The sequence below is a fragment of the Physeter macrocephalus genome, chromosome 13, assembly GCF_002837175.3.
Source record: "Physeter macrocephalus isolate SW-GA chromosome 13, ASM283717v5, whole genome shotgun sequence".
NCBI lineage: Eukaryota > Metazoa > Chordata > Mammalia > Artiodactyla > Physeteridae > Physeter > Physeter macrocephalus.
In genome coordinates, this window is record NC_041226.1 from 86,090,022 (window position 1) to 86,101,869 (window position 11,848).

Here is an 11,848-nt window from a genome sequence, read left to right on the forward strand (position 1 = left end):
GTGTGTGTGTGTGTGTGTGTGTGTGTGTGTGGACCACGTGGAGGCGGTGTACATAAGTGAGAAGGAAAACGGAAAGACAGAACTCCAGTGCATATGGTGTCCACTCTAGTGCATTTAAGATGTCACCTTAAATGGAGTTTAGGGAAATAGTGGGACTCCTTGCAGGTGTGTGTTTTGCGATTACCTACGTCATCACGGCACGTTCTAAGAGCCAAGAGACAGGCAGGAGTGTAAACTGACGCAACCACTTGGGGAAAATGTTTGGCAGTACCTACTGAAGCTAAGGATACATACACCCTAAGACCCAGCAAGGCCGTTCACTGGGTATGTACCTGGACTCAGGAAACACACACACTCTGTCCACCAAAAGACAGGTACAAGGTCCATGACTGCTTTAGGGGTAATGGCCCAAACCTGGAAACAACCCAAATATCCATCAGTGGTAAAGCAGATGCACAAATTGTGGTGTTGTGCACATTTCCTGTAATGGAATATTAGGCAGCAATGTAAAAGGGCTACATGCACAGCATACATGAATGTCATACTCATAATGTTAAGCCATGGAAAGACCCAAACTTCCCAATTATATGAAATTCAAAACCAGGCTAAGTGAATCTATGGTGCGAGAGGCCAAAGTAGTGGTTGCCTCCAGGAGGTTGGCGGGGGCCTGTATGTGCACTTAAATGTTGTAGATTTCATTCTGGATGACGCCTATACAGGTGTGCGCACATGTAAAAAATCATCAAGCTGTACACTTAAGATCATCCTGCTTTATTGTATGTGTGTTAAACCTTTAAAAACTCTAGCGATAAAATGAAAGCCAAGAGACACGGCGGGAAGGGGAGAGTGATAAGCACGTGGCAGCGCAGGGCAGTGGTGGGTAGGACTCTGAGGCCTGATGGACCTGAGGACTGCTCTGGGGCCCTTCTGGGACAATCCGTGTGAAGCAGGGACAAGTTCCCAGGGACGCTGGCTTTTGTTCACTGTTTTCAAAACCCCAAAGCATCCTGCTAGATGGCTTCCTTTCCTGAAACGTACTTAGTTGATTTCCTAGTTCAAAGCTATAGCATAGGGTTGTGGCTTTTTGCCCCTTTCTTTTGGCTTCTCTGTATTTTTACCTTTTTTTTTTTTTTTTTTTTTTTGTGGTATGCGGGCCTCCCTCTGCTGCGGCCTCTCCCGTTGCGGAGCACAGGCTCCGGACGCGCAGGCTCAGCGGCCATGGCTCACGGGCCCAGCCGCTCCGCGGCTCGTGGGATCCTCCTGGACCGGGGCGCGAACCCGGTTCCCCTGCATCGGCAGGCGGACGCGCAACCACTGCGCCACCAGGGAAGCCCTGTATTTTTACCTTTTTTCCCCCCTATGATGAAAGTGTTATCGCTTTTGCAATATGGAAAAAAAAAAGTCAATACAAGCTATTTTAATTAGAGGAAAAAAACTGTGAGCGCAGATTCGGGTTTGTGGGTTTCACACGAAGGCACATTTGGTAGCAGGGCCAGACTCTAAGAGCATTCAAGTCACGTGGGTTGGGAAAAGGGTGGGGGGTTTTGAGCCTTTTGGCCGAAGCTGCCTCTCCCTGCTTCATCTGTCTATGAGGTAGCAGGCTTTTTATGGACACAAATGCGAAAACATGGCATGCCTCCATGAATCGCCGTGCTATGTCGTTTCTTGAGCGCTTACTCAACTAAGTCACTTTTCCTCCCTTAGGTTTACAACAAGGTAGAGGGCTCAGAGTGGCTTTGCTGACAGTGGGCTTTGACGGCCATGGGTGGGGGTCAGGAGCGCTCTCTTCCAGTCCTGACCTCTCCCTTGACCAGTTGATATTCTGTGAATCACCTCCCTTCCTTGGACCTCCCTGTCTCCATCCTTCCTGTGAAGGCATCGAGCTATAGTATCACTCCCTGCCTTACAAGAATGGTCCCTATCATTATATCCATTTTACACTCAAGGACACAGATTTTAAAACATTTAAATGACTTGACCAAGACCTCCCAGTCCATAAGCGACTGCATAGGGAGTCACAGGTACTGAGGATTTCAAGAAGACTTTTCAGGTAAAGACTAAAGGAAATGTTATATCAAAGATAGCAAAGGTGGATTTTTTTTTAAACGTCTTTATTGGAATTTAATTGCTTTATATTGTTGTGTTAGTTGCTGCTGTATAACAAAGTGAATCATCTATATGTATACTTACATCTCCATATCCCCTCCCTCTTGTTTTCAAAATCTAGAGCATTGTCTTTTCATTTTAAAAAACAGTCTATGTGATGAGTTGGTGCATTTGCCTCGTAGGAATTTGTAAATAAGGAAGGTGTGCCTCTGTTTTTCATTCTGACACCCTGGGTTGTACGTAATATAGAAATAAAGTTTATCCAGGATTTTTAGTGGCTATGCCCTTTCTTAATTTAAAGTGTGGATTAGTGAGGAGAGAAAGGGATTGTTAGAGTCAGAGGATGAATCCGTCAAGTGAAAGTATAAATTGATACAGTCTTTCTAGAGGACAATATGGCAACATGTATCAAGGTTTCACATATGCATATTTCCTGACCCAGAAATGTCACTTCTAGCAAAGATATATATATACACAAGGATGCTCCTAATAACATGGCTTGTAATGGTAAAAATTAGGAACAATGTAACTCTAACAATATGGAATTTGTCCAATAAAATATGGCACATCCAGCCAGTGAGATACAGCACAACTTTTAGAAACAGAGGTGCAGAAACTGATCAGTGGGTGTTTCCTGGGGGCGGGGGGACCTACTTTTCATTGTCTAAATACGTTTGTGATTTTTTTTAATGCTTTATTTAGAGATAACTAGATTCACACGTAGTTGTAAGAAATAATACAGAGAGATCCCAGGTATCCTTTATCAAATGGTAAACATCTTGCAGAACTCTTATACGATAGCTCAACCACCATACTGACATCTACACAGCCAAGAGACCCGACATACCCATCACCACAACTATCCTACCTGCTTTCCTTTTATAGTTACACCCGCTTCCCTCCTGCTCCCACCCCCTCTTTAGCAGCTGGCAATCTCTAATCTGTTCTTCACCCTTATAATTATTTTATTCCGCAAACTTCATATACATGGACTCATACAATATATAGCTTTGCGGGACTGGCTTTTTTTAATTCAACGTAGTTCTCTGGAGATCTACCCAGCTGTTGTATCAAGAGTTGATTCCTTTTTATTGCTGAGTTGTGTTCGATGGTGTACAGGTTTTTGCGTGAACACAAGTTTTCATTTTTCTGGGATATATGCCCAGGGGTGTAACTGCTGGATATGACGCTTGCATGTTTAGTTTTCTAAGAAACTGCCCAACTGTTTTCTAGAGGGCTGTACCATGTTCCATTCCCACCAGCAATGTATGAGTGAGCCAGTTTCTCTGCATCCTCACCAGAATTTGGTGTTCTCACTTTTTTGATTTTCACCATTCTGATAGGCATGCCGTGATATCTCATTGTGGTTTTAATTTTCATTTCCCTAATTGCTAACGGTGTTGAACATCTTTTCATGTGCGTTCTTGTCATTTGGGTATCCTCTTCAGTGAAATGTGTTTTCATGTCTTTTGCCCATTTTCTAATTGGATTGTTCATTTTTTTAAATGTTTTTAAACTTTTAAAAAATTTTCTATTTATTTTTTGGCTGCGTTGGGTCTTCGCTGCTGCGCGTGGGCTTTCTCTAGTTGTGGCGAGCAGGGGCTACTCTTCATTGCGGTGCTTCTTGTTCCGTGGCTTCTCGTTGCGGAGCACGGGCTCTAGGCGCATGGGCTTCAGTAGTTGCAGCGCATAGGCTCAGTAGTTGTGGCTCGTGGGCTCTAGAGCGCAGGCTCAGTAGTTGTGGCGCACGGGCTTAGTTGCTCCGCGACATGTGGGATCTTCCCAGACCAGGGATTGAACCTGTGTCCCCTGCATTCGCAGGCGGATTCTTAACTACTGTGCCACCAGGGAAGTCCTGTTCATTTTTTTTTTTAATGTTGAGTTTAGAGAGTTGTGTATTCTGCATACTACTCCTTTATCAGATATGTAGTTTGCACATATTTTCTCTCAGTGTATAGCTTGTCTTTTCATTCTCTTAAAAGGGCCTTTAGATCCAAATGGTTTTCCCTTTTTTTTCTCTAAAAGTTGTCTAGTTTTACATTTTACATCTAAGTCTGAGATTCATTTTGAGCTAATTTTTGTACAAAGTATGAGACTTAAGGTGATGTTCATATTTTTGCATATGGATGGCCACCTGCTCCAGGACTATTTGTTTAAAAGGTTCTATTTCCTCCACTGAATTCCTTTTTTGCACCTTTGTCAAAAATCAGTTGGGCAGGGACTTCCCTGGTGGCGCAGGGGTTAAGAATCTGCCTGCCAAAGCAGGGGACACAGGTTCGAGCCCTGGTCCGGGAAGATCCCACATGCCGCGGAGCAACTAAGCCTGCGGGCCACAGCTACTGAGCCTGCGCACCTAGAGCCTGTGCTCTGCAGCAAGAGAAGCCACCGCGATGAGAAAGAAGCCCGCGCACCACAACGAAGAGTAGCCCCCACTTGCCGCAACTAGAGGAAGCCCATGTGCAGCAGCGAAGACTCAATGCAGCCAAAAATAAATAAATAAATTTATAAAAAACAAAAATCAGCTGGGCATACTTGTGGGATCTATTTCTGGGTTCTCAATTCATGTGCATTTATCATCTATTAAAATTTATTTTAAAACTGCATTGATGATATATCCTTATTAACATGGGAAAGTGTAAGATAAAATCTTACAAAAGGGCAATTTAGTATATTCTGATTTTTGTAAAGCTTTTTTTAAAGAGTGCTTTTATGCCTGTACCTGGGGTCAACTCATTAGAAAGACCCTGAAATAATGTTTTCCAATCTGGGTTCCTGGGGTTACTCTCAAGGGTTTTAAGAAAGCTGAATTCAGTGCCTTTACCTTGCTTATTAGCTGTGATGTTCCGTGAGTATAATGTAGCTCTTCCCAGGGACTTTTGACTATGGAATCCCTTTCTTTCCCTAAGAAGCTTTTCTCAGGGCTGTTGTTCAAAGGAACACACTTTCAGAAACAGGTCTGAAAGGTTCCCTGCCAAAATATTAATAGTGATTATCACAGAATTGTGGGATTTAGGGTGGTTTTTCCTTTTCCCTTTCTCCTTTCTAAATTCGGTTAGCTGAAAAAGAAATTACAACAAACGTGTTCATTTTATAAACCAGAAAGATAATAAAGATGTTTGGGGGTGGAGGGGGAGCAACTAGGTGCCAGAGGACTAGAAGGGAAGGCAGATATGACCTGGTTTGCAGAAGCAGGAAAGAAAGCCAGGCTGGCAAGAATCCCTGGTAGGATGGGAGAAGCAGAAAACACAGAGGGCACTGCCAGTTCACCTACAGGAGGGAGAGAGAGAGAGGGAGATGGGGGCTCAAATCCACACAGATCACAGCAGTGCTGTGTGGTGATGGAGAATGTTGTCATACACACACACTCCCAGCATGCCCTTGGGAAGACCTTGCAGGGGGCCGCTGGGAAGGGCTGGTCCTGACGCCACCTGCACGGGTGGGGGTGGCATGGGTATGAAGGTATGTGTGATGCTGGGGGCTGTTACATCTCTGACACTTCATAGCAGAGTATTTTGATTAAGTCAGCTTAAAATGAGACTCCTGCTAATTGTATCCACAGACCAGTGTTTTTTCAATTTCTCATTTATTTATACCCTGCCTTGTTCTGGGGAAAAAAACAATTAAGAATGGCTCACAGGGTCCTTAAAATAAGACTAAATAGTGTAAAATTAAAAGCAGATGGAAGGGACTTCTCTGGTGGCGCAGTGGTTGAGAGTCCGCCTGACGATGCAGGGGACACGGGTTCGTGCTCCGGTCCGGGAGGATCCCGCATGCCGCGGAGCGGCTGGGCCCGTGAGCCATGGCCGCTGAGCCTGCGCGTCCGGAGCCTGTGCTCCGCAACGGGAGAGGCCGCGACAGTGAGAGGCCCGCGCACCGCAAAAAAAAAAAAAAAAATGCAGATGGAAGAAGACAGGAGAACAAGGATGGGTGCCAAGAGGATCCAGCAAGGAGGCTTCTTCTTGGTCCTCTTCTCATGGTCCAGGTGAACAAGATGGCGCAGTGGAATTCCTTAGGGTGCAGGCAAGGGGACGGCCAACCTGAGCTGGGGTATCAGGTCCCACCATGGGGCCAGGCCCTGTCCGAGATATGCTCTCAATACATATCTATTGAATGAATACACACATTTGACATCAAAAAGTCAAAACTGCCTCAGGTTTCCATCGGTGACTCTCAGGTTGCGGAACCACTGTTGGGACAGAGCTGAGATTTCCCAGGATTAAGATTTGTGTGGCTTGGAGACCAGGGTTCTCTCAGGAGAAGACCTTGAAGAGGGAACAAACCAGCCCTCAGAAGTGAACTTTTCCCTCATACCCATTAGGATGGCCATTATGAAAAGAAAAAAGAAAAAAACAAAACAGAAAATAACAAGTGTTGGTGAGGATGTGGAGAAACCGGAACCCTTGTGCACTGTTGGTGGGAATGCCAAATGGTCCAGCCATGTGGAAAACAGTATAGAGGTTCCTCAAAAAATTAGAAATAGAATTACCATATGATCCAGCCATTCTACTTCTGGGCATACACCCAAAAGAGTTGAAAGCAGAGACTCTGAGAGATATTTGTACACCTGTGTTCACAGCAGCATTATTCACAATAGCCAAAAGGTGGAAGCATCCCAAGTGTCCATTGGTGGATGAATGGATAAACAACAAAGGAACAAAATATATATATATATATAAAATAATAATAATTATTATTATTCAACATCAAAAAGGAAGGAAATTCGTTAGATGCTACACATCCTATGACATGGATGAACCAACCTTGAGGACATTAAGCTAAGTGAAACAAGCCAGACACAAAAAGACAATATTCTATGATTCCACTTATATGAGATACCTAGAGTAGTCAAATTCAGAGAGACAGAAAGTAGAATGGTGTTTGCCAAGGGCTGGTGGTGGGGGCGGAGGGTGGAATGGGAAGTTAGTGTTTAATAGGTACAGAGTTTCGGTTTTGCACGATGAAAGAGTTCTGGAAATGGAATGTGGTGATGGTTGCGCAACAAGGTGAATGTACTTAATGCCCCTGAACTGTACACTTAAACGTGGTTAAGACGGTAAATTTTATACTGTGTGTATTTTACCACAAAAACAGTTAAAGAAAAAAAGCAGGTGATTTCCAAAAGGAGGCTGCGAGCCGGGAACTATGGGTCTACCAGCTGTCACATCTAGGGGGTGGGGGAGAGCAAGGGGTGCCAGAGAAGGCTAGGGACTTCCAAGAAGACAATTTTAGCAAGGCCCCTGCTCTCTTGGTTGGCTAGAGAGACTCAAGGTCTCCCTGATCAGCATAGCTCCTGGGATTTCCCTGGTGGCGCAGTGGATAAGACTGTGCTCCCAATGCAGGGGGCCCAGGTTCCATCCCTGGTCGGGGAACTAGATCCCACATGCGTGCCACAACTAAGAGTTTCCATGCCACAACTAAGGAGCCCTGGAGCCTCAACTAGGGAGCCCTGGAGCTGCAACTAAGACCTGGCTCAACCAAATAAATACATAAATAAATATTTTTTTAAAAAACAAACATAGCTCCTGCCCCAGAGAAACTACCTAAGGCCATAGTGTTTATTGATTTAGTCAACAGGTATTCTTGGGGCACCTACTATGTGCCAGGCATCATGACACAAACCCTGTCCTTGTGTATCTTGCACTCTTTTAGGGAGAGATGCCCCCAAAGCAAACAAGAAAGTATAAAATCGAGATAGGAACCAAAAGTACACACCAGTCTGATTCCATTAGATAGCATTCTAGAAAATGTAAAAGAATCTAGAGTGACAGGAAGCAGATCGGTGGTTGCCTGGGGCTGGTGGTGGATGAAGGGCTCAAGCGCCGAGGGCACGAGGAAAGCTTTGGGAGTGATGGAAATGTTCTGTGTCTTGATTGTTGATGGTGATTTCATGGGTGTGTACATCTGTCAAAACTCATCCCACTGTGCACTTTAAATGTATGCTGTTTACTGTGCATACATTCTATTTTGCTTGATAAAATATTGTTTTAGTTGAGTGATAAGCTACAAAGTAGTGGGTTTCTCAAAGGTCACATTTCAAGTGAGGCCTGAAGGAAGAGATGGGGCCATCTCGACAAGGATGGAGGGAGGGGAGGACGGGGGGAGGAGTGTCCTAGGTGAAGGGAACAGGATTTGCCAAGGTCCAGAGATGTCAGGAGAGCCCAGCACATCCGGAAAGCTCGAGTGGCTGCGGATGACCTGGGGTCCCGGTTGTGTCTGGTGGGCCTGGTGAAGGAGAGATGAGATTGAAGATGAGAGTGGATGGTTGTACTTTGTGCTGAGGGCGATGGGGCGTGGCTGAGGCTTTTTAATTTGGAGGTTGACACAATCAGGTTAGCATGGGGAAGATTTCTCTGGCCGCGGTGTAGAGAACAAATTGCCAGAAGGGCAAGAATGAAGGTTGGGGCCCATTAGGGCTCTGTTGGCATAACACAGGTGTGAGATGGAGGCCCAGATGAAGAGCAAGGAGAGTGGTGGTGGGGTCGGAGTGGAGAGGAAAGCCTCGGGGCATTTGTAATTGAGTAAATGGGGGTTGAAAGAAGGCAGAGGCAACATGGACACCCAGGCTTCTGAACTGGGCAACCCATGGAAGGAGGTGGCATTTCCTGAATAGGAAACCCTGGCGGAGAAGCAGGTTTAGGGGCTGAAAGGCTGGGTCCAGGTATGGACATTTGAGTCTGAGCTGCCTACAAGACACCCTGGGCAGGTGTTCAGCAGGCCGTGGACACTCAGGAGAAAGTCTGAGCTGGAGACTCCAGGAGGCATACATGGGTTGGAAGCAGGGGCCAGGGCAGATTAACCTCCCAAAGATGCTCACAACATCATCTTCCATCCCAGGTGGTCCTTTTTAGCGACCTTGGCAACCCCCACCAAGCAATGCAGTCCATTGTTCCACCCCCTTGAATCTGGGCGGATCCTGTGACTGCTTTGACCAATAGGACGTGGGGATGGAAGGTTTGACCAATGGGACATAGGGATGAAAAGTTTGACCAATAGGACATAGGGATGGAAGGCTTGACCAATAGAACACAGGGATGGAAGGCTTAACCAATAGAATGCAGGGATGGAAGGCTTGACCAATAGAACGCAGGGATGGAAGGCTTGACCAATAGAATGCAGGGATGGAAGGCATGCCCAGCCAGATCCAGGAGTGGCCCGTAACTGTCCTGGTAGCTTCTGCTTCCAGGCTCTCAGAGGCCAGCCACCATGTTCCAAGGGCATGTTTTTCAAGACCGCTGTTCTGTAAGAAACCCAAGGCATGTGGAGACAAAGAGAGTGGTCGAGGAGCACTGAGGCCCAGCACGTTCCTGAAGAAGCCACTTTGTAAGTGAATCATCCGAACCCTGACCCTGACTGATGCCACTGAGATCAGATGCAGGCTGTCTAGGCGAACTCTTGCTGGTACCCAAGAGCTGCATAGATTTAAGTTGATAAATCCGGAGATAGTTTGTTACTCAGCAAGGTAAATAATCGACCAAGACAATAGCAAATGGTCCACTGAGCGAGTCTCCCCAGACTCTCAGCATTGTTCCTCAACTCAGGGAGTCTGCCAGGCTCTGCCTGGGTCGCCCTTCCCTGCACTGCGGCCTGGAAACTCTCTCCAGGCATTCAGCTGGAACAGTCTTAAGGCTCACTTCATTTGTATCCATCCTTCAGGGGTCACTGTCCTTCCTTCCTTCCTTCCTTCATCATTGAACCTTGATCAGTTTATGAGGTAGGTACTCATATCCCCATTTTATTTTCCCCATTTTACAGATACACCGATATGAGGCAGGCACCAGCATTACCCTCATTTCACAGATGAGTAAACTGAGGCTTAGAGAGGTTAAGTGACTTGTACAAGGTTGCTTAGCAAGGAGCAGGACCAGAACTTGGACCTGGTTCTTTCTTTCTTCCAGGATCTGAAACACCACACTCTACTACCTCTCCAAATGCATGCCATAACCAAATGTAACTATTCCAGGTCATTCTCCACTGCCCAGGTTGTTGTATTTCTGTGTCCTTATCTAAAACAATAGGGAATAAGAACCTGCCCTGCAGAAATAATAACATGAATGAGCAAGATACACTGACCTTGATATTTATTGCAATTTTGTTTATAATTTTAAAAAATTGGAAACAACATGTACCCATCAAGAAGAGGATGCTTCGGGACTTCCCTGGTGGTCCAGTGGTTAAGACTCCACACTTCCAATGCAAGGGGCGTGGGTTAGATCCCTGGTCAGGGAACTAAGATCCCACATGCCCTGCGGTGCTGCAAAAAAAAAAAAAAAAAAAGAAGAGGATGCTTAAATACATTCTGATACATCCATACAATGGAGTGCTGCACAGCTGTTAAAAAGTATCAGGAAGATTTATATGTATTGGCATTAAAGATGTTCAATCTCTCTCTATATATATATACACACATACATATATATGTAAAATGATAGTACGTTGCTTTTTTTAAAAAAATCTATCGATCGATCGATATCTCCAGTCCCATGCAGGTCCATGAGCAGGAGCATTTCTCTGCTCCAGGCAGCCATTCAGGGACCCAGACTCCTTCCATCTTCCATCCTTCATCACAGCAGAAGGAGAAGAGAGAGAGTAGAGGATCAGGTGTGGGAGATTTTTATGGGGTGGGCATGGAAGTGACAATCATTACTTCAACCATATTCCATTGTCCACCCTTGAGCATATGGCCACTCCTCACCACAGGGGAGGCTGGGAGATGTCGTCGAGCTGTATGCCAGTAGGTGGGCTTGGTGAGCATCTAGCCAGCCTCGGTTGCACCAACTGATATGTACCTTTTAAACCGATTCATATAAAAAAAAAAGTATGTGCATGGATATATTTTTAATATGGAAAAGTCTGGAAGGATGTATTAAGCCGTTCCCTCTCATGAGTGAAAGGGAGACTTTCACTTTATATGTCTGTATGTTATTTTTCAAAATGATGGCACGTATTTTCTGTGATTAACACTTAAAGATTTGTATGGGACTTCCCTGGTGGTCTAGTAAGACTTTGTGCCCCCAGTGGAGGGGGCCAGGGTTCTATTCTTGATCGGGGAACTAGATCCCACGTGCATGCCGCAACTAAGAGTCTGCATGCCGCAACTAAAGATCCTGCATGCCACAACTAAGACCAAGCGCAGCCTAAATAAATAAATAAATAAATATTTTTTAAAAAAACCACACTTAAAGATTTGTAAAATGATATTACATTGCTTTTCTTAAAAATGGCTTTGAGCTACAGTAATCAAGACAGCATGGTACTGGCACAAAAACAGAAATATAGATCAATGGAACAAGATAGAAAACCCAGAGATAAACCCACGCACAAATGGTCACCTTATCTTTGATAAAGGAGGCAAGAATATACAATGGAGAAAAGACAGCCTCATCAATAAGTGGTGCTGGGAAAACTGGACAGCTACATGTAAAAGAATGAAATTAGAACACTCCCTAACACCATACACAAAAATAAACTCAAAATGGATTAAAGACCTAAATGTAAGACCGGACACTATAAAACTCTTAGAGGAAAACATAGGCAGAACACTCCATGACGTAAATCACAGCAAGATCCTTTTTGACCCACCTCGTTGAGAAATGGAAATAAAAAAAATAAACAAATGGGAGCTAATGAAACGTAAAAGCTTTTGCACAGCAAAGGAAACTACAAGCAAGACGAAAAGACAACCCTCAGAATGGGAGAAAATATTTGCAAATGAAGCAACTGACAAAGGATTAATCTCCAAAAT